Source organism: Taudactylus pleione, unplaced genomic scaffold, assembly GCF_031769625.1.
Source record: "Taudactylus pleione unplaced genomic scaffold, aTauple2 ptg000969l, whole genome shotgun sequence".
Lineage (NCBI taxonomy): Eukaryota > Metazoa > Chordata > Amphibia > Anura > Myobatrachidae > Taudactylus > Taudactylus pleione.
Genome location: NW_028285370.1, coordinates 693,704 through 720,407, shown reverse-complemented (window position 1 = coordinate 720,407; position 26,704 = coordinate 693,704). Strand labels below are relative to the sequence as shown.

The 26,704-nt window shown below is 35.2% G+C and overlaps 1 protein-coding gene and 13 non-coding genes across 14 annotated transcripts in view; all 14 read left to right on the top strand.

Moving 5' to 3' along the window:
- The window catches only part of ARMH1 (armadillo like helical domain containing 1), a 484,180-nt gene that overhangs the window by 244,551 nt on the left and 212,925 nt on the right, over nt 1-26,704 (top strand). The window lies entirely within an intron of this gene.
- On the top strand, nt 882-996 carry LOC148454761 (U5 spliceosomal RNA). The gene has a single exon (XR_015874682.1). It is a non-coding gene; the product is annotated as a U5 spliceosomal RNA (small nuclear RNA).
- On the top strand, nt 2,918-3,032 carry LOC148454760 (U5 spliceosomal RNA). The gene has a single exon (XR_015874726.1). It is a non-coding gene; the product is annotated as a U5 spliceosomal RNA (small nuclear RNA).
- On the top strand, nt 4,972-5,086 carry LOC148454759 (U5 spliceosomal RNA). Its single transcript, XR_015874599.1, has one exon. It is a non-coding gene; the product is annotated as a U5 spliceosomal RNA (small nuclear RNA).
- On the top strand, nt 7,026-7,140 carry LOC148454758 (U5 spliceosomal RNA). The gene has a single exon (XR_015874707.1). It is a non-coding gene; the product is annotated as a U5 spliceosomal RNA (small nuclear RNA).
- On the top strand, nt 9,080-9,194 carry LOC148454757 (U5 spliceosomal RNA). The gene has a single exon (XR_015874779.1). It is a non-coding gene; the product is annotated as a U5 spliceosomal RNA (small nuclear RNA).
- LOC148454756 (U5 spliceosomal RNA) lies at nt 11,133-11,247 on the top strand. The gene has a single exon (XR_015874676.1). It is a non-coding gene; the product is annotated as a U5 spliceosomal RNA (small nuclear RNA).
- LOC148454755 (U5 spliceosomal RNA) lies at nt 13,187-13,301 on the top strand. The gene has a single exon (XR_015874778.1). It is a non-coding gene; the product is annotated as a U5 spliceosomal RNA (small nuclear RNA).
- Nucleotides 15,241-15,355, top strand: LOC148454754 (U5 spliceosomal RNA). The gene has a single exon (XR_015874706.1). It is a non-coding gene; the product is annotated as a U5 spliceosomal RNA (small nuclear RNA).
- Nucleotides 17,295-17,409, top strand: LOC148454753 (U5 spliceosomal RNA). The gene has a single exon (XR_015874776.1). It is a non-coding gene; the product is annotated as a U5 spliceosomal RNA (small nuclear RNA).
- On the top strand, nt 19,348-19,462 carry LOC148454752 (U5 spliceosomal RNA). Its single transcript, XR_015874675.1, has one exon. It is a non-coding gene; the product is annotated as a U5 spliceosomal RNA (small nuclear RNA).
- Nucleotides 21,402-21,516, top strand: LOC148454751 (U5 spliceosomal RNA). The gene has a single exon (XR_015874775.1). It is a non-coding gene; the product is annotated as a U5 spliceosomal RNA (small nuclear RNA).
- LOC148454750 (U5 spliceosomal RNA) lies at nt 23,455-23,569 on the top strand. Its single transcript, XR_015874674.1, has one exon. It is a non-coding gene; the product is annotated as a U5 spliceosomal RNA (small nuclear RNA).
- Nucleotides 25,509-25,623, top strand: LOC148454749 (U5 spliceosomal RNA). The gene has a single exon (XR_015874774.1). It is a non-coding gene; the product is annotated as a U5 spliceosomal RNA (small nuclear RNA).

Genomic DNA, 26,704 nt, shown 5'->3' with positions numbered 1-26,704 from the left:
ACCTAGCACTTGGTTGCTTATGCTTTGCTGCCTATGTGGGTGGTATGTAGCAATGTATATTATCCATGTCCTTGTCCTGCTTTGTTTTGTATTGTACTGTAAGTCATTGGTCACCTATTTGTTTATGTACTTTGTAAGGTGCTGCGGAACACTTGTGGTGCCATATAAATAAATGATAAGAATAATAATAACAACTATAAGTTTGTTCTGTCCTCTCGCTTGTTGAAATGAGGTCTGTTTGCATCCAGGGAGGTAACAGTGACACTCGGTGTACTTGTCTTTTTCTTAAGATCAAATAAATCTTTTGTCATTTACTAAAGATTTTCATGAATTTCATGCAAGTTTTTTATATGCTGTCTGGTTGACGGATGCTGGGCTTATTTACTAGTGAAATTCAGAAATGTCAATTTTTTCCTTCAATTTTTAGAATTTGACATTTAAATGTTGATTTTGTTTTTTAATGTAAAACTGGGGAAATAAATGTGTTTCTTCTCTTGTAGATGATTCTCCAGAATACTCTGTTACCAAGATGTTATTCCAGCACTGTATACCATAGTGTTGTCTGTAGGTACTCGACCAAGTTGAAGAACTGGTTTTGAATCACCATTCGACAATTCTGACTGTAATTCTTTCTTTACTTGGTAGTCTCATTTGAATACTTTCCCATGATGCATCTGATACATTGCAGTGGTTTTTTTATTGTTTGTTTTGATTTTGCATTTTGGAAGTAAAATTTTGCCCTTTTAATTTTTCTGTTGTAAATATATTAGTATTTTATAGTTTATGTTTGAAAATTGTTTCATATATGTGTCTAAAATCCTCTCTCTTGGTAAACTGAGGTCTGTTTGAATCCGGGGAGATAATCATGACACTTCTTTAGTATACTCTGGTTTCTCTTCAGATCGAATAAATTTTTCGCCTTTTACTAAAGATTTCCGTGGAGAGGAACAACCATGAGTTTCATGTAATTTTTTGATGCCTGGCTGATGCTTGGCTTATTCACTGGTAAAATACAGAATATCAAAATTGTTTTGGAAAACCATAGCTTCTAATGTTTTAGAAGGTTATCATGAATACTCTATTGCCATAGTTTTAGTATTCTTGTACTGTTATGGTTGGGATGGCCTTTGGTGATTACCATCTATGGGGAATCATTGATGATTTGCACCCCTTTGATGGCCACCACTGCTGGGGGTACGATGGGCCACGGACTAATTCAAGAAAGGGGCGGGGCTAAGATCCGTCCAGTTAAAGTAAAAAAAACATTGTCTCTCTCTCATCCATCGATGGGAAAACTAATTAACATCGCCCGGCCACCGTTTTAAAAAACATTGATGGTTGATGGCCATCTTTATGTTATGGTATTTCAAGGAAGTTGAAGAGGTAAATTAGGTAGTTTCCTTTTGTTTTAGTTTGTTTGCATGAAAATTTGACCCAGTTTTGAAGTTTTACTGTTTCCAATTTCTGATTCTCTTTTTCGGTTTACATTCAATTTGTTTTTGACTTATGGTAAAATATGATGTTTTTACCTTTTTTTTGTATATAGTAGTTTTGGGGTGTGGTATGTTAGTTCGACAGTTCTCATGTTGATGTGCATAATGTCGACATGTTATACTTTTAAACATGTCAACATTCAGAGGATGTCCATGTGGTGTCTGTTGACATGTTGAACATGTCAGTATTGTTGTGTCGACATTTTGAATATGATGGTAACTGTCGACCGTGTGTCTTTATACCATAGTTTTGTATCATTCATGTTGTTATGTGTGTACCGCAGCATTTGAAGTTCAAAGTTTGACCAGGAAAAATAGGTAGGGATCTGAAAACTTGAACGTGGAAACACTGCTTCGTAGTGTAAAGTGCACTCTTATCTATGTTTCATCTGATACAGTTCATAGGTTCTCTGCAAGTTTATCCTTTTTTAACTTAGAAAAATATTACATTTATTTAGGATTACATAGGATGGGCTTGAAAATTGTGCCTCTTGTTCTTCTCCCTACTTTACTTTCTTCTACTTCTTACTCCCCACTAGGGCACCTAGCACTTGGTTGCTTATGCTTTGCTGCCTATGTGGGTGGTATGTAGCAATGTATATTATCCATGTCCTTGTCCTGCTTTGTTTTGTATTCTACTGTAAGTCACTGGTCACCTATTTGTTTATGTACTTTGTAAGGTGCTGCGGAACACTTGTGGCGCCATATAAATAAATGATAAGAATAATAATAACAACTATAAGTTTGTTCTGTCCTCTCGCTTGTTGAAATGAGGTCTGTTTGCATCCAGGGAGGTAACAGTGACACTCGGTGTACTTGTCATTTTCTTAAGATCAAATAAATCTTTTGTCATTTACTAAAGATTTTCATGAATTTCATGCAAGTTTTTTATATGCTGTCTGGTTGACGAATGCTGGGCTTATTTACTAGTGAAATTCAGAAATGTCAATTTTTTCATTCAATTTTTTAGAATTTGACATTTAAATGTTGATTTTGTTTTTTAATGTAAAACTGGGGAAATAAATGTGTTTCTTCTCTTGTAGATGATTCTCCAGAATACTCTGTTACCAAGATGTTATTCCAGCACTGTATACCATAGTGTTGTCTGTAGGTACTCGACCAAGTTGAAGAACTGGTTTTGAATCACCATTCGACAATTCTGACTGTAATTCTTTCTTTACTTGGTAGTCTCATTTGAATACTTTCCCATGATGCATCTGATACATTGCAGTGGTTTTTTTATTGTTTGTTTTGATTTTGCATTTTGGAAGTAAAATTTTGCCCTTTTAATTTTTCTGTTGTAAATATATTAGTATTTTATAGTTTATGTTTGAAAATTGTTTCATATATGTGTCTAAAATCCTCTCTCTTGGTAAACTGAGGTCTGTTTGAATCCGGGGAGATAATCATGACACTTCTTTAGTATACTCTGCTTTCTCTTCAGATCAAATAAATCTTTCGCCTTTTACTAAAGATTTCCGTGGAGAGGAACAACCATGAGTTTCATGTAATTTTTTGATGCCTGGCTGATGCTTGGCTTATTCACTGGTAAAATACAGAATATCAAAATTGTTTTGGAAAACCATAGCTTCTAATGTTTTAGAAGGTTATCATGAATACTCTATTGCCATAGTTTTAGTATTCTTGTACTGTTATGGTTGGGATGGCCATTGGTGATTACCATCCATGGCTCAAAAACCATCTATGGGGAATCATTGATGATTTGCACCCCTTTGATGGCCACCACTGCTGGGGGTACGATGGGCCACGGACTAATTCAAGAAAGGGGCGGGGCTAAGATCCGTCCAGTTAAAGTAAAAAAAACATTGTCTCTCTCTCATTCATCGATGGGAAAACTAATTAACATCGCCCGGCCACCGTTTTAAAAAAAATTGATGGTTGATGGCCATCTTTATGTTATGGTATTTCAAGGAAGTTGAAGAGGTAAATTAGGTAGTTTCCTTTTGTTTTAGTTTGTTTGCATGAAAATTTGACCCAGTTTAGAAGTTTTACTGTTTCCAATTTCTGATTCTCTTTTTCGGTTTACATTCAATTTGTTTTTGACTTATGGTAAAATATTATGTTTTTACCTTTTTTTTGTATATAGTAGTTTTGGGGTGTGGTATGTTAGTTCGACAGTTCTCATGTTGATGTGCATAATGTCGACATGTTATACTTTTAAACATGTCAACATTCAGAGGATGTCCATGTGGTGTCTGTTGACATGTTGAACACGTCAGTATTGTTGTGTCGACATTTTGAATGTGATGGTAACTGTCGACCGTGTGTCTTTATACCATAGTTTTGTATCATTCATGTTGTTATGTGTGTACCGCAGCATTTGAAGTTCAAAGTTTGACCAGGAAAAATAGGTAGGGATCTGAAAACTTGAACGTGGAAACACTGCTTCGTAGTGTAAAGTGCACTCTTATTTATGTTTCATCTGATACAGTTCATAGGTTCTCTGCAAGTTTATCCTTTTTTAACTTTGAAAAATATTACATTTATTTAGGATTATATAGGATGGGCTTGAAAATTGTGCCTCTTGTGCTTCTCCCTACTTTACTTTCATCTACTTCTTACTCCCCACTAGGGCACCTAGCACTTGGTTGCTTATGCTTTGCTGCCTATGTGGGTGGTATGTAGCAATGTATATTATCCATGTCCTTGTCCTGCTTTGTTTTGTATTGTACTGTAAGTCATTGGTCACCTATTTGTTTATGTACTTTGTAAGGTGCTGCGGAACACTTGTGGTGCCATATAAATAAATGATAAGAATAATAATAACAACTATAAGTTTGTTCTGTCCTCTCGCTTGTTGAAATGAGGTCTGTTTGCATCCAGGGAGGTAACAGTGACACTCGGTGTACTTGTCTTTTTCTTAAGATCAAATAAATCTTTTGTCATTTACTAAAGATTTTCATGAATTTCATGCAAGTTTTTTATATGCTGTCTGGTTGACGGATGCTGGGCTTATTTACTAGTGAAATTCAGAAATGTCAATTTTTTCATTCAATTTTTTAGAATTTGACATTTAAATGTTGATTTTGTTTTTTAATGTAAAACTGGGGAAATAAATGTGTTTCTTCTCTTGTAGATGATTCTCCAGAATACTCTGTTACCAAGATGTTATTCCAGCACTGTATACCATAGTGTTGTCTGTAGGTACTCGACCAAGTTGAAGAACTGGTTTTGAATCACCATTCGACAATTCTGACTGTAATTCTTTCTTTACTTGGTAGTCTCATTTGAATACTTTCCCATGATGCATCTGATACATTGCAGTGGTTTTTTTTTTGTTTGTTTTGATTTTGCATTTTGGAAGTAAAATTTTGCCCTTTTAATTTTTCTGTTGTAAATATATTAGTATTTTATAGTTTATGTTTGAAAATTGTTTCATATATGTGTCTAAAATCCTCTCTCTTGGTAAACTGAGGTCTGTTTGAATCCGGGGAGATAATCATGACACTTCTTTAGTATACTCTGGTTTCTCTTCAGATCGAATAAATCTTTCGCCTTTTACTAAAGATTTCCGTGGAGAGGAACAACCATGAGTTTCATGTAATTTTTTGATGCCTGGCTGATGCTTGGCTTATTCACTGGTAAAATACAGAATATCAAAATTGTTTTGGAAAACCATAGCTTCTAATGTTTTAGAAGGTTATCATGAATACTCTATTGCCATAGTTTTAGTATTCTTGTACTGTTATGGTTGGGATGGCCATTGGTGATTACCATCCATGGCTCAAAAACCATCTATGGGGAATCATTGATGATTTGCACCCCTTTGATGGCCACCACTGCTGGGGGTACGATGGGCCACGGACTAATTCAAGAAAGGGGCGGGGCTAAGATCCGTCCAGTTAAAGTAAAAAAAACATTGTCTCTCTCTCATTCATCGATGGGAAAACTAATTAACATCGCCCGGCCACCGTTTTAAAAAAAATTGATGGTTGATGGCCATCTTTATGTTATGGTATTTCAAGGAAGTTGAAGAGGTAAATTAGGTAGTTTCCTTTTGTTTTAGTTTGTTTGCATGAAAATTTGACCCAGTTTTGAAGTTTTACTGTTTCCAATTTCTGATTCTCTTTTTCGGTTTACATTCAATTTGTTTTTGACTTATGGTAAAATATGATGTTTTTACCTTTTTTTTGTATATAGTAGTTTTGGGGTGTGGTATATTAGTTCGACAGTTCTCATGTTGATGTGCATAATGTCGACATGTTATACTTTTAAACATGTCAACATTCAGAGGATGTCCATGTGGTGTCTGTTGACATGTTGAACACGTCAGTATTGTTGTGTCGACATTTTGAATGTGATGGTAACTGTCGACCGTGTGTCTTTATACCATAGTTTTGTATCATTCATGTTGTTATGTGTGTACCGCAGCATTTGAAGTTCAAAGTTTGACCAGGAAAAATAGGTAGGGATCTGAAAACTTGAACGTGGAAACACTGCTTCGTAGTGTAAAGTGCACTCTTATTTATGTTTCATCTGATACAGTTCATAGGTTCTCTGCAAGTTTATCCTTTTTTAACTTTGAAAAATATTACATTTATTTAGGATTATATAGGATGGGCTTGAAAATTGTGCCTCTTGTGCTTCTCCCTACTTTACTTTCATCTACTTCTTACTCCCCACTAGGGCACCTAGCACTTGGTTGCTTATGCTTTGCTGCCTATGTGGGTGGTATGTAGCAATGTATATTATCCATGTCCTTGTCCTGCTTTGTTTTGTATTGTACTGTAAGTCATTGGTCACCTATTTGTTTATGTACTTTGTAAGGTGCTGCGGAACACTTGTGGTGCCATATAAATAAATGATAAGAATAATAATAACAACTATAAGTTTGTTCTGTCCTCTCGCTTGTTGAAATGAGGTCTGTTTGCATCCAGGGAGGTAACAGTGACACTCGGTGTACTTGTCTTTTTCTTAAGATCAAATAAATCTTTTGTCATTTACTAAAGATTTTCATGAATTTCATGCAAGTTTTTTATATGCTGTCTGGTTGACGGATGCTGGGCTTATTTACTAGTGAAATTCAGAAATGTCAATTTTTTCATTCAATTTTTTAGAATTTCACATTTAAATGTTGATTTTGTTTTTTAATGTAAAACTGGGGAAATAAATGTGTTTCTTCTCTTGTAGATGATTCTCCAGAATACTCTGTTACCAAGATGTTATTCCAGCACTGTATACCATAGTGTTGTCTGTAGGTACTCGACCAAGTTGAAGAACTGGTTTTGAATCACCATTCGACAATTCTGACTGTAATTCTTTCTTTACTTGGTAGTCTCATTTGAATACTTTCCCATGATGCATCTGATACATTGCAGTGGTTTTTTTTTTGTTTGTTTTGATTTTGCATTTTGGAAGTAAAATTTTGCCCTTTTAATTTTTCTGTTGTAAATATATTAGTATTTTATAGTTTATGTTTGAAAATTGTTTCATATATGTGTCTAAAATCCTCTCTGTTGGTAAACTGAGGTCTGTTTGAATCCGGGGAGATAATCATGACACTTCTTTAGTATACTCTGGTTTCTCTCCAGATCGAATAAATCTTTCGCCTTTTACTAAAGATTTTCGTGGAGAGGAACAACCATGAGTTTCATGTAATTTTTTGATGCCTGGCTGATGCTGGGCTTATTCACTGGTAAAATACAGAATATCAAAATTGTTTTGGAAAACCATAGCTTCTAATGTTTTAGAAGGTTATCATGAATACTCTATTGCCATAGTTTTAGTATTCTTGTACTGTTATGGTTGGGATGGCCATTGGTGATTACCATCCATGGCACAAAAACCATCTATGGGGAATCATTGATGATTTGCACCCCTTTGATGGCCACCACTGCTGGGGGTACGATGGGCCACGGACTAATTCAAGAAAGGGGCGGGGCTAAGATCCGTCCAGTTAAAGTAAAAAAAACTTTGTCTCTCTCTCATCCATCGATGGCAAAACTAATTAACATCGCCCGGCCACCGTTTTAAAAAACATTGATGGTTGATGGCCATCTTTATGTTATGGTATTTCAAGGAAGTTGAAGAGGTAAACTAGGTAGTTTCCTTTTGTTTTAGTTTGTTTGCATGAAAATTTGACCCAGTTTAGAAGTTTTACTGTTTCCAATTTCTGATTCTCTTTTTCGGTTTACATTCAATTTGTTTTTGACTTATGGTAAAATATGATGTTTTTACCTTTTTTTTGTATATAGTAGTTTTGGGGTGTGGTATGTTAGTTCGACAGTTCTCATGTTGATGTGCATAATGTCGACATGTTATACTTTTAAACATGTCAACATTCAGAGGATGTCCATGTGGTGTCTGTTGACATGTTGAACACGTCAGTATTGTTGTGTCGACATTTTGAATATGATGGTAACTGTCGACTGTGTGTCTTTATACCATAGTTTTGTATCATTCATGTTGTTATGTGTGTACCGCAGCATTTGAAGTTCAAAGTTTGACCAGGAAAAATAGGTAGGGATCTGAAAACTTGAACGTGGAAACACTGCTTCGTAGTGTAAAGTGCACTCTTATCTATGTTTCATCTGATACAGTTCATAGGTTCTCTGCAAGTTTATCCTTTTTTAACTTAGAAAAATATTACATGTATTTAGGATTATATAGGATGGGCTTGAAAATTGTGCCTCTTGTGCTTCTCCCTACTTTACTTTCTTCTACTTCTTACTCCCCACTAGGGCACCTAGCACTTGGTTGCTTATGCTTTGCTGCCTATGTGGGTGGTATGTAGCAATGTATATTATCCATGTCCTTGTCCTGCTTTGTTTTGTATTGTACTGTAAGTCACTGGTCACCTATTTGTTTATGTACTTTGTAAGGTGCTGCGGAACACTTGTGGCGCCATATAAATAAATGATAAGAATAATAATAACAACTATAAGTTTGTTCTGTCCTCTCGCTTGTTGAAATGAGGTCTGTTTGCATCCAGAGAGGTAACAGTGACACTCGGTGTACTTGTCTTTTTCTTAAGATCAAATACATCTTTTGTCATTTACTAAAGATTTTCATGAATTTCATGCAAGTTTTTTATATGCTGTCTGGTTGACGGATGCTGGGCTTATTTACTAGTGAAATTCAGAAATGTCAATTTTTTCATTCAATTTTTTAGAATTTGACATTTAAATGTTGATTTTGTTTTTTAATGTAAAACTGGGGAAATAAATGTGTTTCTTCTCTTGTAGATGATTCTCCAGAATACTCTGTTACCAAGATGTTATTCCAGCACTGTATACCATAGTGTTGTCTGTAGGTACTCGACCAAGTTGAAGAACTGGTTTTGAATCACCATTCGACAATTCTGACTGTAATTCTTTCTTTACTTGGTAGTCTCATTTGAATACTTTCCCATGATGCATCTGATACATTGCAGTGGTTTTTTTTTTGTTTGTTTTGATTTTGCATTTTGGAAGTTAAATTTTGCCCTTTTAATTTTTCTGTTGTAAATATATTAGTATTTTATAGTTTATGTTTGAAAATTGTTTCATATATGTGTCTAAAATCCTCTCTCTTGGTAAACTGAGGTCTGTTTGAATCCGGGGAGATAATCATGACACTTCTTTAGTATACTCTGGTTTCTCTTCAGATCGAATAAATCTTTCGCCTTTTACTAAAGATTTCCGTGGAGAGGAACAACCATGAGTTTCATGTAATTTTTTGATGCCTGGCTGATGCTGGGCTTATTCACTGGTAAAATACAGAATATCAAAATTGTTTTGGAAAACCATATCTTCTAATGTTTTAGAAGGTTATCATGAATACTCTATTGCCATAGTTTTAGTATTCTTGTACTGTTATGGTTGGGATGGCCATTGGTGATTACCATCCATGGCACAAAAACCATCTATGGGGAATCATTGATGATTTGCACCCCTTTGATGGCCACCACTGCTGGGGGTACGATGGGCCACGGACTAATTCAAGAAAGGGGCGGGGCTAAGATCCGTCCAGTTAAAGTAAAAAAAACTTTGTCTCTCTCTCATCCATCGATGGCAAAACTAATTAACATCGCCCGGCCACCGTTTTAAAAAACATTGATGGTTGATGGCCATCTTTATGTTATGGTATTTCAAGGAAGTTGAAGAGGTAAATTAGGTAGTTTCCTTTTGTTTTAGTTTGTTTGCATGAAAATTTGACCCAGTTTAGAAGTTTTACTGTTTCCAATTTCTGATTCTCTTTTTCGGTTTACATTCAATTTGTTTTTGACTTATGGTAAAATATGATGTTTTTACCTTTTTTTTGTATATAGTAGTTTTGGGGTGTGGTATGTTAGTTCGACAGTTCTCATGTTGATGTGCATAATGTCGACATGTTATACTTTTAAACATGTCAACATTCAGAGGATGTCCATGTGGTGTCTGTTGACATGTTGAACACGTCAGTATTGTTGTGTCGACATTTTGAATATGATGGTAACTGTCGACTGTGTGTCTTTATACCATAGTTTTGTATCATTCATGTTGTTATGTGTGTACCGCAGCATTTGAAGTACAAAGTTTGACCAGGAAAAATAGGTAGGGATCTGAAAACTTGAACGTGGAAACACTGCTTCGTAGTGTAAAGTGCACTCTTATCTATGTTTCATCTGATACAGTTCATAGGTTCTCTGCAAGTTTATCCTTTTTTAACTTAGAAAAATATTACATTTATTTAGGATTATATAGGATGGGCTTGAAAATTGTGCCTCTTGTGCTTCTGCCTACTTTACTTTCTTCTACTTCTTACTCCCCACTAGGGCACCTAGCACTTGGTTGCTTATGCTTTGCTGCCTATGTGGGTGGTATGTAGCAATGTATATTATCCATGTCCTTGTCCTGCTTTGTTTTGTATTGTACTGTAAGTCACTGGTCACCTATTTGTTTATGTACTTTGTAAGGTGCTGCGGAACACTTGTGGCGCCATATAAATAAATGATAAGAATAATAATAACAACTATAAGTTTGTTCTGTCCTCTCGCTTGTTGAAATGAGGTCTGTTTGCATCCAGAGAGGTAACAGTGACACTCGGTGTACTTGTCTTTTTCTTAAGATCAAATAAATCTTTTGTCATTTACTAAAGATTTTCATGAATTTCATGCAAGTTTTTTATATGCTGTCTGGTTGACGGATGCTGGGCTTATTTACTAGTGAAATTCAGAAATGTCAATTTTTTCATTCAATTTTTTAGAATTTGACATTTAAATGTTGATTTTGTTTTTTAATGTAAAACTGGGGAAATAAATGTGTTTCTTCTCTTGTAGATGATTCTCCAGAATACTCTGTTACCAAGATGTTATTCCAGCACTGTATACCATAGTGTTGTCTGTAGGTACTCGACCAAGTTGAAGAACTGGTTTTGAATCACCATTCGACAATTCTGACTGTAATTCTTTCTTTACTTGGTAGTCTCATTTGAATACTTTCCCATGATGCATCTGATACATTGCAGTGGTTTTTTTTTGTTTGTTTTGATTTTGCATTTTGGAAGTTAAATTTTGCCCTTTTAATTTTTCTGTTGTAAATATATTAGTATTTTATAGTTTATGTTTGAAAATTGTTTCATATATGTGTCTAAAATCCTCTCTCTTGGTAAACTGAGGTCTGTTTGAATCCGGGGAGATAATCATGACACTTCTTTAGTATACTCTGGTTTCTCTTCAGATTGAATAAATCTTTCGCCTTTTACTAAAGATTTCCGTGGAGAGGAACAACCATGAGTTTCATGTAATTTTTTGATGCCTGGCTGATGCTGGGCTTATTCACTGGTAAAATACAGAATATCAAAATTGTTTTGGAAAACCATAGTTTCTAATGTTTTAGAAGGTTATCATGAATACTCTATTGCCATAGTTCTAATATTCTTGTACTGTTATGGTCGGGATGGCCATTGGTGATTACCATCCATGGCACAAAAACCATCTCTGGGGAATCATTGATGATTTGCAATCCTTCGATGGCCACCACTGCTGGGGGTACGATGGGCCACGGACTAATTCAAGAAAGGGGCGGGGCTAAGCTCCATCCAGTTAAAGTAAAAAAAACATTGTCTCTCTCTCATCCATCGATGGGAAAACTAATTAACATCGCCCAGCCACCGTTTTAAAAAACATTGATGGTTGATGGCCATCTTTATGTTATGGTATTTCAAGGAAGTTGAAGAGGTAAATTAGGTAGTTTCCTTTTGTTTTAGTTTGTTTGCATGAAAATTTGACCCAGTTTAGGAGTTTTACTGTTTCCAATTTCTGATTCTCTTATTCGGTTTACATTCAATTTGTTTTTGATTTATGGTAAAATGTTATGTTTTTACCTTTTTTTTGTATATTGTAGTTTTGGGGTGTGTTATGTTAGTTTGACAGTTCTCATGTTGATGTGCATAATGTCGACATGTTATACTTTTAAACATGTCAACATTCAGAGGATGTCCATGTGGTATCTGTTGACATGTTGAACATGTCAGCATTGTTGTGTCGACATTATGAATGTCATGGTAACTGTCGACCGTGTGACTTTATACCATAGTTTTGTATCATTCATGTTGTTATGTGTGTACCGCAGCATTTTAAGTTCAAAGTTTGACCAGGAAAAATAGGTAGAGATCTGAAAACTTGAACGTGGAAACACTGCTTCGTAGTGTAAAGTGCACTCTTATCTATGTTTCATCTGATACAGTTCATAGGTTCTCTGCAAGTTTATCCTTTTTTAACTTAGAAAAGTATTACATTTATTTAGGATTATATAGGATGGGCTTGAAAATTGTGCCTCTTGTGCTTCTCCCTACTTTACTTTCTTCTACTTCTTACTCCCCACTAGGGCACCTAGCACTTGGTTGCTTATGCTTTGCTGCCTATGTGGGTGGTATGTAGCAATGTATATTATCCATGTCCTTGTCCTGCTTTGTTTTGTATTTTACTGTAAGTCACTGGTCACCTATTTGTTTATGTACTTTGTAAGGTGCTGCGGAACACTTGTGGCGCCATATAAATAAATGATAAGAATAATAATAACAACTATAAGTTTGTTCTGTCCTCTCGCTTGTTGAAATGAGGTCTGTTTGCATCCAGGGAGGTAACAGTGACACTCGGTGTACTTGTCTTTTTCTTAAGATCAAATACATCTTTTGTCGTTTACTAAAGATTTTCATGAATTTCATGCAAGTTTTTTATATGCTGTCTGGTTGACGGATGCTGGGCTTATTTACTAGTGAAATTCAGAAATGTCAATTTTTTCATTCAATTTTTTAGAATTTGACATTTAAATGTTGATTTTGTTTTTTAATGTAAAACTGGGGAAATAAATGTGTTTCTTCTCTTGTAGATGATTCTCCAGAATACTCTGTTACCAAGATGTTATTCCAGCACTGTATACCATAGTGTTGTCTGTAGGTACTCGACCAAGTTGAAGAACTGGTTTTGAATCACCATTCGACAATTCTGACTGTAATTCTTTCTTTACTTGGTAGTCTCATTTGAATACTTTCCCATGATGCATCTGATACATTGCAGTGTTTTTTTTTTTGTTTGTTTTGATTTTGCATTTTGGAAGTTAAATTTTGCCCTTTTAATTTTTCTGTTGTAAATATATTAGTATTTTATAGTTTATGTTTGAAAATTGTTTCATATATATGTCTAAAATCCTCTCTCTTGGTAAACTGAGGTCTGTTTGAATCCGGGGAGATAATCATGACACTTCTTTAGTATACTCTGGTTTCTCTTCAGATCGAATAAATCTTTCGCCTTTTACTAAAGATTTCCGTGGAGAGGAACAACCATGAGTTTCATGTAATTTTTTGATGCCTGGCTGATGCTGGGCTTATTCACTGGTAAAATACAGAATATCAAAATTGTTTTGGAAAACCATATCTTCTAATGTTTTAGAAGGTTATCATGAATACTCTATTGCCATAGTTTTAGTATTCTTGTACTGTTATTGTTGGGATGGCCATCGGTGATTACCATCCATGGCACAAAAACCATCTATGGGGAATCCTTGATGATTTGCACCCCTTTGATGGCCACCACTGCTGGGGGTACGATGGGCCACGGACTAATTCCAGAAAGGGGCGGGGCTAAGATCCGTCCAGTTAAAGTAAAAAAAACTTTGTCTCTCTCTCATCCATCGATGGCAAAACTAATTAACATTGCCCGGCCACCGTTTTAAAAAACATTGATGGTTGATGGCCATCTTTATGTTATGGTATTTCAAGGAAGTTGAAGAGGTAAATTAGGTAATTTCCTTTTGTTTTAGTTTGTTTGCATGAAAATTTGACCCAGTTTAGAAGTTTTACTGTTTCCAATTTCTGATTCTCTTTTTCGGTTTACATTCAATTTGTTTTTGACTTATGGTAAAATATGATGTTTTTACCTTTTTTTTGTATATAGTAGTTTTGGGGTGTGGTATGTTAGTTCGACAGTTCTCATGTTGATGTGCATAATGTCGACATGTTATACTTTTAAACATGTCAACATTCAGAGGATGTCCATGTGGTGTCTGTTGACATGTTGAACACGTCAGTATTGTTGTGTCGACATTTTGAATGTGATGGTAACTGTCGACCGTGTGTCTTTATACCATAGTTTTGTATCATTCATGTTGTTATGTGTGTACCGCAGCATTTGAAGTTCAAAGTTTGACCAGGAAAAATAGGTAGGGATCTGAAAACTTGAACGTGGAAACACTGCTTCGTAGTGTAAAGTGCACTCTTATTTATGTTTCATCTGATACAGTTCATAGGTTCTCTGCAAGTTTATCCTTTTTTAACTTTGAAAAATATTACATTTATTTAGGATTATATAGGATGGGCTTGAAAATTGTGCCTCTTGTGCTTCTCCCTACTTTACTTTCATCTACTTCTTACTCCCCACTAGGGCACCTAGCACTTGGTTGCTTATGCTTTGCTGCCTATGTGGGTGGTATGTAGCAATGTATATTATCCATGTCCTTGTCCTGCTTTGTTTTGTATTGTACTGTAAGTCATTGGTCACCTATTTGTTTATGTACTTTGTAAGGTGCTGCGGAACACTTGTGGTGCCATATAAATAAATGATAAGAATAATAATAACAACTATAAGTTTGTTCTGTCCTCTCGCTTGTTGAAATGAGGTCTGTTTGCATCCAGGGAGGTAACAGTGACACTCGGTGTACTTGTCTTTTTCTTAAGATCAAATAAATCTTTTGTCATTTACTAAAGATTTTCATGAATTTCATGCAAGTTTTTTATATGCTGTCTGGTTGACGGATGCTGGGCTTATTTACTAGTGAAATTCAGAAATGTCAATTTTTTCATTCAATTTTTTAGAATTTCACATTTAAATGTTGATTTTGTTTTTTAATGTAAAACTGGGGAAATAAATGTGTTTCTTCTCTTGTAGATGATTCTCCAGAATACTCTGTTACCAAGATGTTATTCCAGCACTGTATACCATAGTGTTGTCTGTAGGTACTCGACCAAGTTGAAGAACTGGTTTTGAATCACCATTCGACAATTCTGACTGTAATTCTTTCTTTACTTGGTAGTCTCATTTGAATACTTTCCCATGATGCATCTGATACATTGCAGTGGTTTTTTTTTTGTTTGTTTTGATTTTGCATTTTGGAAGTAAAATTTTGCCCTTTTAATTTTTCTGTTGTAAATATATTAGTATTTTATAGTTTATGTTTGAAAATTGTTTCATATATGTGTCTAAAATCCTCTCTGTTGGTAAACTGAGGTCTGTTTGAATCCGGGGAGATAATCATGACACTTCTTTAGTATACTCTGGTTTCTCTCCAGATCGAATAAATCTTTCGCCTTTTACTAAAGATTTTCGTGGAGAGGAACAACCATGAGTTTCATGTAATTTTTTGATGCCTGGCTGATGCTGGGCTTATTCACTGGTAAAATACAGAATATCAAAATTGTTTTGGAAAACCATAGCTTCTAATGTTTTAGAAGGTTATCATGAATACTCTATTGCCATAGTTTTAGTATTCTTGTACTGTTATGGTTGGGATGGCCATTGGTGATTACCATCCATGGCACAAAAACCATCTATGGGGAATCATTGATGATTTGCACCCCTTTGATGGCCACCACTGCTGGGGGTACGATGGGCCACGGACTAATTCAAGAAAGGGGCGGGGCTAAGATCCGTCCAGTTAAAGTAAAAAAAACTTTGTCTCTCTCTCATCCATCGATGGCAAAACTAATTAACATCGCCCGGCCACCGTTTTAAAAAACATTGATGGTTGATGGCCATCTTTATGTTATGGTATTTCAAGGAAGTTGAAGAGGTAAACTAGGTAGTTTCCTTTTGTTTTAGTTTGTTTGCATGAAAATTTGACCCAGTTTAGAAGTTTTACTGTTTCCAATTTCTGATTCTCTTTTTCGGTTTACATTCAATTTGTTTTTGACTTATGGTAAAATATGATGTTTTTACCTTTTTTTTGTATATAGTAGTTTTGGGGTGTGGTATGTTAGTTCGACAGTTCTCATGTTGATGTGCATAATGTCGACATGTTATACTTTTAAACATGTCAACATTCAGAGGATGTCCATGTGGTGTCTGTTGACATGTTGAACACGTCAGTATTGTTGTGTCGACATTTTGAATATGATGGTAACTGTCGACTGTGTGTCTTTATACCATAGTTTTGTATCATTCATGTTGTTATGTGTGTACCGCAGCATTTGAAGTTCAAAGTTTGACCAGGAAAAATAGGTAGGGATCTGAAAACTTGAACGTGGAAACACTGCTTCGTAGTGTAAAGTGCACTCTTATCTATGTTTCATCTGATACAGTTCATAGGTTCTCTGCAAGTTTATCCTTTTTTAACTTAGAAAAATATTACATGTATTTAGGATTATATAGGATGGGCTTGAAAATTGTGCCTCTTGTGCTTCTCCCTACTTTACTTTCTTCTACTTCTTACTCCCCACTAGGGCACCTAGCACTTGGTTGCTTATGCTTTGCTGCCTATGTGGGTGGTATGTAGCAATGTATATTATCCATGTCCTTGTCCTGCTTTGTTTTGTATTGTACTGTAAGTCACTGGTCACCTATTTGTTTATGTACTTTGTAAGGTGCTGCGGAACACTTGTGGCGCCATATAAATAAATGATAAGAATAATAATAACAACTATAAGTTTGTTCTGTCCTCTCGCTTGTTGAAATGAGGTCTGTTTGCATCCAGAGAGGTAACAGTGACACTCGGTGTACTTGTCTTTTTCTTAAGATCAAATACATCTTTTGTCATTTACTAAAGATTTTCATGAATTTCATGCAAGTTTTTTATATGCTGTCTGGTTGACGGATGCTGGGCTTATTTACTAGTGAAATTCAGAAATGTCAATTTTTTCATTCAATTTTTTAGAATTTGACATTTAAATGTTGATTTTGTTTTTTAATGTAAAACTGGGGAAATAAATGTGTTTCTTCTCTTGTAGATGATTCTCCAGAATACTCTGTTACCAAGATGTTATTCCAGCACTGTATACCATAGTGTTGTCTGTAGGTACTCGACCAAGTTGAAGAACTGGTTTTGAATCACCATTCGACAATTCTGACTGTAATTCTTTCTTTACTTGGTAGTCTCATTTGAATACTTTCCCATGATGCATCTGATACATTGCAGTGGTTTTTTTTTTGTTTGTTTTGATTTTGCATTTTGGAAGTTAAATTTTGCCCTTTTAATTTTTCTGTTGTAAATATATTAGTATTTTATAGTTTATGTTTGAAAATTGTTTCATATATGTGTCTAAAATCCTCTCTCTTGGTAAACTGAGGTCTGTTTGAATCCGGGGAGATAATCATGACACTTCTTTAGTATACTCTGGTTTCTCTTCAGATCGAATAAATCTTTCGCCTTTTACTAAAGATTTCCGTGGAGAGGAACAACCATGAGTTTCATGTAATTTTTTGATGCCTGGCTGATGCTGGGCTTATTCACTGGTAAAATACAGAATATCAAAATTGTTTTGGAAAACCATATCTTCTAATGTTTTAGAAGGTTATCATGAATACTCTATTGCCATAGTTTTAGTATTCTTGTACTGTTATGGTTGGGATGGCCATTGGTGATTACCATCCATGGCACAAAAACCATCTATGGGGAATCATTGATGATTTGCACCCCTTTGATGGCCACCACTGCTGGGGGTACGATGGGCCACGGACTAATTCAAGAAAGGGGCGGGGCTAAGATCCGTCCAGTTAAAGTAAAAAAAACTTTGTCTCTCTCTCATCCATCGATGGCAAAACTAATTAACATCGCCCGGCCACCGTTTTAAAAAACATTGATGGTTGATGGCCATCTTTATGTTATGGTATTTCAAGGAAGTTGAAGAGGTAAATTAGGTAGTTTCCTTTTGTTTTAGTTTGTTTGCATGAAAATTTGACCCAGTTTAGAAGTTTTACTGTTTCCAATTTCTGATTCTCTTTTTCGGTTTACATTCAATTTGTTTTTGACTTATGGTAAAATATGATGTTTTTACCTTTTTTTTGTATATAGTAGTTTTGGGGTGTGGTATGTTAGTTCGACAGTTCTCATGTTGATGTGCATAATGTCGACATGTTATACTTTTAAACATGTCAACATTCAGAGGATGTCCATGTGGTGTCTGTTGACATGTTGAACACGTCAGTATTGTTGTGTCGACATTTTGAATATGATGGTAACTGTCGACTGTGTGTCTTTATACCATAGTTTTGTATCATTCATGTTGTTATGTGTGTACCGCAGCATTTGAAGTACAAAGTTTGACCAGGAAAAATAGGTAGGGATCTGAAAACTTGAACGTGGAAACACTGCTTCGTAGTGTAAAGTGCACTCTTATCTATGTTTCATCTGATACAGTTCATAGGTTCTCTGCAAGTTTATCCTTTTTTAACTTAGAAAAATATTACATTTATTTAGGATTATATAGGATGGGCTTGAAAATTGTGCCTCTTGTGCTTCTGCCTACTTTACTTTCTTCTACTTCTTACTCCCCACTAGGGCACCTAGCACTTGGTTGCTTATGCTTTGCTGCCTATGTGGGTGGTATGTAGCAATGTATATTATCCATGTCCTTGTCCTGCTTTGTTTTGTATTGTACTGTAAGTCACTGGTCACCTATTTGTTTATGTACTTTGTAAGGTGCTGCGGAACACTTGTGGCGCCATATAAATAAATGATAAGAATAATAATAACAACTATAAGTTTGTTCTGTCCTCTCGCTTGTTGAAATGAGGTCTGTTTGCATCCAGAGAGGTAACAGTGACACTCGGTGTACTTGTCTTTTTCTTAAGATCAAATAAATCTTTTGTCATTTACTAAAGATTTTCATGAATTTCATGCAAGTTTTTTATATGCTGTCTGGTTGACGGATGCTGGGCTTATTTACTAGTGAAATTCAGAAATGTCAATTTTTTCATTCAATTTTTTAGAATTTGACATTTAAATGTTGATTTTGTTTTTTAATGTAAAACTGGGGAAATAAATGTGTTTCTTCTCTTGTAGATGATTCTCCAGAATACTCTGTTACCAAGATGTTATTCCAGCACTGTATACCATAGTGTTGTCTGTAGGTACTCGACCAAGTTGAAGAACTGGTTTTGAATCACCATTCGACAATTCTGACTGTAATTCTTTCTTTACTTGGTAGTCTCATTTGAATACTTTCCCATGATGCATCTGATACATTGCAGTGGTTTTTTTTTGTTTGTTTTGATTTTGCATTTTGGAAGTTAAATTTTGCCCTTTTAATTTTTCTGTTGTAAATATATTAGTATTTTATAGTTTATGTTTGAAAATTGTTTCATATATGTGTCTAAAATCCTCTCTCTTGGTAAACTGAGGTCTGTTTGAATCCGGGGAGATAATCATGACACTTCTTTAGTATACTCTGGTTTCTCTTCAGATTGAATAAATCTTTCGCCTTTTACTAAAGATTTCCGTGGAGAGGAACAACCATGAGTTTCATGTAATTTTTTGATGCCTGGCTGATGCTGGGCTTATTCACTGGTAAAATACAGAATATCAAAATTGTTTTGGAAAACCATAGTTTCTAATGTTTTAGAAGGTTATCATGAATACTCTATTGCCATAGTTCTAATATTCTTGTACTGTTATGGTCGGGATGGCCATTGGTGATTACCATCCATGGCACAAAAACCATCTCTGGGGAATCATTGATGATTTGCAATCCTTCGATGGCCACCACTGCTGGGGGTACGATGGGCCACGGACTAATTCAAGAAAGGGGCGGGGCTAAGCTCCATCCAGTTAAAGTAAAAAAAACATTGTCTCTCTCTCATCCATCGATGGGAAAACTAATTAACATCGCCCAGCCACCGTTTTAAAAAACATTGATGGTTGATGGCCATCTTTATGTTATGGTATTTCAAGGAAGTTGAAGAGGTAAATTAGGTAGTTTCCTTTTGTTTTAGTTTGTTTGCATGAAAATTTGACCCAGTTTAGGAGTTTTACTGTTTCCAATTTCTGATTCTCTTATTCGGTTTACATTCAATTTGTTTTTGATTTATGGTAAAATGTTATGTTTTTACCTTTTTTTTGTATATTGTAGTTTTGGGGTGTGTTATGTTAGTTTGACAGTTCTCATGTTGATGTGCATAATGTCGACATGTTATACTTTTAAACATGTCAACATTCAGAGGATGTCCATGTGGTATCTGTTGACATGTTGAACATGTCAGCATTGTTGTGTCGACATTATGAATGTCATGGTAACTGTCGACCGTGTGACTTTATACCATAGTTTTGTATCATTCATGTTGTTATGTGTGTACCGCAGCATTTTAAGTTCAAAGTTTGACCAGGAAAAATAGGTAGAGATCTGAAAACTTGAACGTGGAAACACTGCTTCGTAGTGTAAAGTGCACTCTTATCTATGTTTCATCTGATACAGTTCATAGGTTCTCTGCAAGTTTATCCTTTTTTAACTTAGAAAAGTATTACATTTATTTAGGATTATATAGGATGGGCTTGAAAATTGTGCCTCTTGTGCTTCTCCCTACTTTACTTTCTTCTACTTCTTACTCCCCACTAGGGCACCTAGCACTTGGTTGCTTATGCTTTGCTGCCTATGTGGGTGGTATGTAGCAATGTATATTATCCATGTCCTTGTCCTGCTTTGTTTTGTATTTTACTGTAAGTCACTGGTCACCTATTTGTTTATGTACTTTGTAAGGTGCTGCGGAACACTTGTGGCGCCATATAAATAAATGATAAGAATAATAATAACAACTATAAGTTTGTTCTGTCCTCTCGCTTGTTGAAATGAGGTCTGTTTGCATCCAGGGAGGTAACAGTGACACTCGGTGTACTTGTCTTTTTCTTAAGATCAAATACATCTTTTGTCGTTTACTAAAGATTTTCATGAATTTCATGCAAGTTTTTTATATGCTGTCTGGTTGACGGATGCTGGGCTTATTTACTAGTGAAATTCAGAAATGTCAATTTTTTCATTCAATTTTTTAGAATTTGACATTTAAATGTTGATTTTGTTTTTTAATGTAAAACTGGGGAAATAAATGTGTTTCTTCTCTTGTAGATGATTCTCCAGAATACTCTGTTACCAAGATGTTATTCCAGCACTGTATACCATAGTGTTGTCTGTAGGTACTCGACCAAGTTGAAGAACTGGTTTTGAATCACCATTCGACAATTCTGACTGTAATTCTTTCTTTACTTGGTAGTCTCATTTGAATACTTTCCCATGATGCATCTGATACATTGCAGTGTTTTTTTTTTTGTTTGTTTTGATTTTGCATTTTGGAAGTTAAATTTTGCCCTTTTAATTTTTCTGTTGTAAATATATTAGTATTTTATAGTTTATGTTTGAAAATTGTTTCATATATATGTCTAAAATCCTCTCTCTTGGTAAACTGAGGTCTGTTTGAATCCGGGGAGATAATCATGACACTTCTTTAGTATACTCTGGTTTCTCTTCAGATCGAATAAATCTTTCGCCTTTTACTAAAGATTTCCGTGGAGAGGAACAACCATGAGTTTCATGTAATTTTTTGATGCCTGGCTGATGCTGGGCTTATTCACTGGTAAAATACAGAATATCAAAATTGTTTTGGAAAACCATATCTTCTAATGTTTTAGAAGGTTATCATGAATACTCTATTGCCATAGTTTTAGTATTCTTGTACTGTTATTGTTGGGATGGCCATCGGTGATTACCATCCATGGCACAAAAACCATCTATGGGGAATCCTTGATGATTTGCACCCCTTTGATGGCCACCACTGCTGGGGGTACGATGGGCCACGGACTAATTCCAGAAAGGGGCGGGGCTAAGATCCGTCCAGTTAAAGTAAAAAAAACTTTGTCTCTCTCTCATCCATCGATGGCAAAACTAATTAACATTGCCCGGCCACCGTTTTAAAAAACATTGATGGTTGATGGCCATCTTTATGTTATGGTATTTCAAGGAAGTTGAAGAGGTAAATTAGGTAATTTCCTTTTGTTTTAGTTTGTTTGCATGAAAATTTGACCCAGTTTAGAAGTTTTACTGTTTCCAATTTCTGATTCTCTTTTTCGGTTTACATTCAATTTGTTTTTGACTTATGGTAAAATATGATGTTTTTACCTTTTTTTTGTATATAGTAGTTTTGGGGTGTGGTATGTTAGTTCGACAGTTCTCATGTTGATGTGCATAATGTCGACATGTTATACTTTTAAACATGTCAACATTCAGAGGATGTCCATGTGGTGTCTGTTGACATGTTGAACACGTCAGTATTGTTGTGTCGACATTTTGAATATGATGGTAACTGTCGACTGTGTGTCTTTATACCATAGTTTTGTATCATTCATGTTGTTATGTGTGTACCGCAGCATTTGAAGTTCAAAGTTTGACCATGAAAAATAGGTAGGGATCTGAAAACTTGAACGTGGAAACACTGCTTCGTAGTGTAAAGTGCACTCTTATCTATGTTTCATCTGATACAGTTCATAGGTTCTCTGCAAGTTTATCCTTTTTTAACTTAGAAAAATATTACATTTATTTAGGATTATATAGGATGGGCTTGAAAATTGTGCCTCTTGTGCTTCTCCCTACTTTACTTTCTTCTACTTCTTACTCCCCACTAGGGCACCTAGCACTTGGTTGCTTATGCTTTGCTGCCTATGTGGGTGGTATGTAGCAATGTATATTATCCATGTCCTTGTCCTGCTTTGTTTTGTATTGTACTGTAAGTCACTGGTCACCTATTTGTTTATGTACTTTGTAAGGTGCTGCGGAACACTTGTGGCGCCATATAAATAAATGATAAGAATAATAATAACAACTATAAGTTTGTTCTGTCCTCTCGCTTGTTGAAATGAGGTCTGTTTGCATCCAGGGAGGTAACATTGACACTCGGTGTACTTGTCTTTTTCTTAAGATCAAATAAATCTTTTGTCATTTACTAAAGATTTTCATGAATTTCATGCAAGTTTTTTATATGCTGTCTGGTTGACGAATGCTGGGCTTATTTACTAGTGAAATTCAGAAATGTCAATTTTTTCATTCAATTTTTTAGAATTTGACATTTAAATGTTGATTTTGTTTTTTAATGTAAAACTGGGGAAATAATTGTGTTTCTTCTCTTGTAGATGATTCTCCAGAATACTCTGTTACCAAGATGTTATTCCAGCACTGTATACCATAGTGTTGTCTGTAGGTACTCGACCAAGTTGAAGAACTGGTTTTGAATCACCATTCGACAATTCTGACTGTAATTCTTTCTTTACTTGGTAGTCTCATTTGAATACTTTCCCATGATGCATCTGATACATTGCAGTGGTTTTTTTTTGTTTGTTTTGATTTTGCATTTTGGAAGTTAAATTTTGCCCTTTTAATTTTTCTGTTGTAAATACATTAGTATTTTATAGTTTATGTTTGAAAATTGTTTCATATATGTGTCTAAAATCCTCTCTCTTGGTAAACTGAGGTCTGTTTGAATCCGGGGAGATAATCATGACACTTCTTTAGTATACTCTGGTTTCTCTTCAGATTGAATAAATCTTTCGCCTTTTACTAAAGATTTCCGTGGAGAGGAACAACCATGAGTTTCATGTAATTTTTTGATGCCTGGCTGATGCTGGGCTTATTCACTGGTAAAATACAGAATATCAAAATTGTTTTGGAAAACCATAGTTTCTAATGTTTTAGAAGGTTATCATGAATACTCTATTGCCATAGTTCTAATATTCTTGTACTGTTATGGTCGGGATGGCCATTGGTGATTACCATCCATGGCACAAAAACCATCTCTGGGGAATCATTGATGATTTGCAATCCTTCGATGGCCATCACTGCTGGGGGTACGATGGGCCACGGACTAATTCAAGAAAGGGGCGGGGCTAAGCTCCATCCAGTTAAAGTAAAAAAAACATTGTCTCTCTCTCATCCATCGATGGGAAAACTAATTAACATCGCCCAGCCACCGTTTTAAAAAACATTGATGGTTGATGGCCATCTTTATGTTATGGTATTTCAAGGAAGTTGAAGAGGTAAATTAGGTAGTTTCCTTTTGTTTTAGTTTGTTTGCATGAAAATTTGATCCAGTTTAGGAGTTTTACTGTTTCCAATTTCTGATTCTCTTATTCGGTTTACATTCAATTTGTTTTTGATTTATGGTAAAATGTTATGTTTTTACCTTTTTTTTGTATATTGTAGTTTTGGGGTGTGTTATGTTAGTTTGACAGTTCTCATGTTGATGTGCATAATGTCGACATGTTATACTTTTAAACATGTCAACATTCAGAGGATGTCCATGTGGTATCTGTTGACATGTTGAACATGTCAGCATTGTTGTGTCGACATTATGAATGTCATGGTAACTGTCGACCGTGTGACTTTATACCATAGTTTTGTATCATTCATGTTGTTATGTGTGTACCGCAGCATTTTAAGTTCAAAGTTTGACCAGGAAAAATAGGTAGAGATCTGAAAACTTGAACGTGGAAACACTGCTTCGTAGTGTAAAGTGCACTCTTATCTATGTTTCATCTGATACAGTTCATAGGTTCTCTGCAAGTTTATCCTTTTTTAACTTAGAAAAGTATTACATTTATTTAGGATTATATAGGATGGGCTTGAAAATTGTGCCTCTTGTGCTTCTCCCTACTTTACTTTCTTCTACTTCTTACTCCCCACTAGGGCACCTAGCACTTGGTTGCTTATGCTTTGCTGCCTATGTGGGTGGTATGTAGCAATGTATATTATCCATGTCCTTGTCCTGCTTTGTTTTGTATTTTACTGTAAGTCACTGGTCACCTATTTGTTTATGTACTTTGTAAGGTGCTGCGGAACACTTGTGGCGCCATATAAATAAATGATAAGAATAATAATAACAACTATAAGTTTGTTCTGTCCTCTCGCTTGTTGAAATGAGGTCTGTTTGCATCCAGGGAGGTAACAGTGACACTCGGTGTACTTGTCTTTTTCTTAAGATCAAATACATCTTTTGTCGTTTACTAAAGATTTTCATGAATTTCATGCAAGTTTTTTATATGCTGTCTGGTTGACGGATGCTGGGCTTATTTACTAGTGAAATTCAGAAATGTCAATTTTTTCATTAAATTTTTTAGAATTTGACATTTAAATGTTGATTTTGTTTTTTAATGTAAAACTGGGGAAATAAATGTGTTTCTTCTCTTGTAGATGATTCTCCAGAATACTCTGTTACCAAGATGTTATTCCAGCACTGTATACCATAGTGTTGTCTGTAGGTACTCGACCAAGTTGAAGAACTGGTTTTGAATCACCATTCGACAATTCTGACTGTAATTCTTTCTTTACTTGGTAGTCTCATTTGAATACTTTCCCATGATGCATCTGATACATTGCAGTGGTTTTTTTTTTGTTTGTTTTGATTTTGCATTTTGGAAGTTAAATTTTGCCCTTTTAATTTTTCTGTTGTAAATATATTAGTATTTTATAGTTTATGTTTGAAAATTGTTTCATATATATGTCTAAAATCCTCTCTCTTGGTAAACTGAGGTCTGTTTGAATCCGGGGAGATAATCATGACACTTCTTTAGTATACTCTGGTTTCTCTTCAGATCGAATAAATCTTTCGCCTTTTACTAAAGATTTCCGTGGAGAGGAACAACCATGAGTTTCATGTAATTTTTTGATGCCTGGCTGATGCTGGGCTTATTCACTGGTAAAATACAGAATATCAAAATTGTTTTGGAAAACCATATCTTCTAATGTTTTAGAAGGTTATCATGAATACTCTATTGCCATAGTTTTAGTATTCTTGTACTGTTATGGTTGGGATGGCCATTGGTGATTACCATCCATGGCACAAAAACCATCTATGGGGAATCATTGATGATTTGCACCCCTTTGATGGCCACCACTGCTGGGGGTACGATGGGCCACGGACTAATTCAAGAAAGGGGCGGGGCTAAGATCCGTCCAGTTAAAGTAAAAAAAACTTTGTCTCTCTCTCATCCATCGATGGCAAAACTAATTAACATCGCCCGGCCACCGTTTTAAAAACATTGATGGTTGATGGCCATCTTTATGTTATGGTATTTCAAGGAAGTTGAAGAGGTAAATTAGGTAATTTCCTTTTGTTTTAGTTTGTTTGCATGAAAATTTGACCCAGTTTAGAAGTTTTACTGTTTCCAATTTCTGATTCTCTTTTTCGGTTTACATTCAATTTGTTTTTGACTTATGGTAAAATATGATGTTTTTACCTTTTTTTTGTATATAGTAGTTTTGGGGTGTGGTATGTTAGTTCGACAGTTCTCATGTTGATGTGCATAATGTCGACATGTTATACTTTTAAACATGTCAACATTCAGAGGATGTCCATGTGGTGTCTGTTGACATGTTGAACACGTCAGTATTGTTGTGTCGACATTTTGAATATGATGGTAACTGTCGACTGTGTGTCTTTATACCATAGTTTTGTATCATTCATGTTGTTATGTGTGTACCGCAGCATTTGAAGTTCAAAGTTTGACCAGGAAAAATAGGTAGGGATCTGAAAACTTGAACGTGGAAACACTGCTTCGTAGTGTAAAGTGCACTCTTATCTATGTTTCATCTGATACAGTTCATAGGTTCTCTGCAAGTTTATCCTTTTTTAACTTAGAAAAATATTACATTTATTTAGGATTATATAGGATGGGCTTGAAAATTGTGCCTCTTGTGCTTCTCCCTACTTTACTTTATTCTACTTCTTACTCCCCACTAGGGCACCTAGCACTTGGTTGCTTATGCTT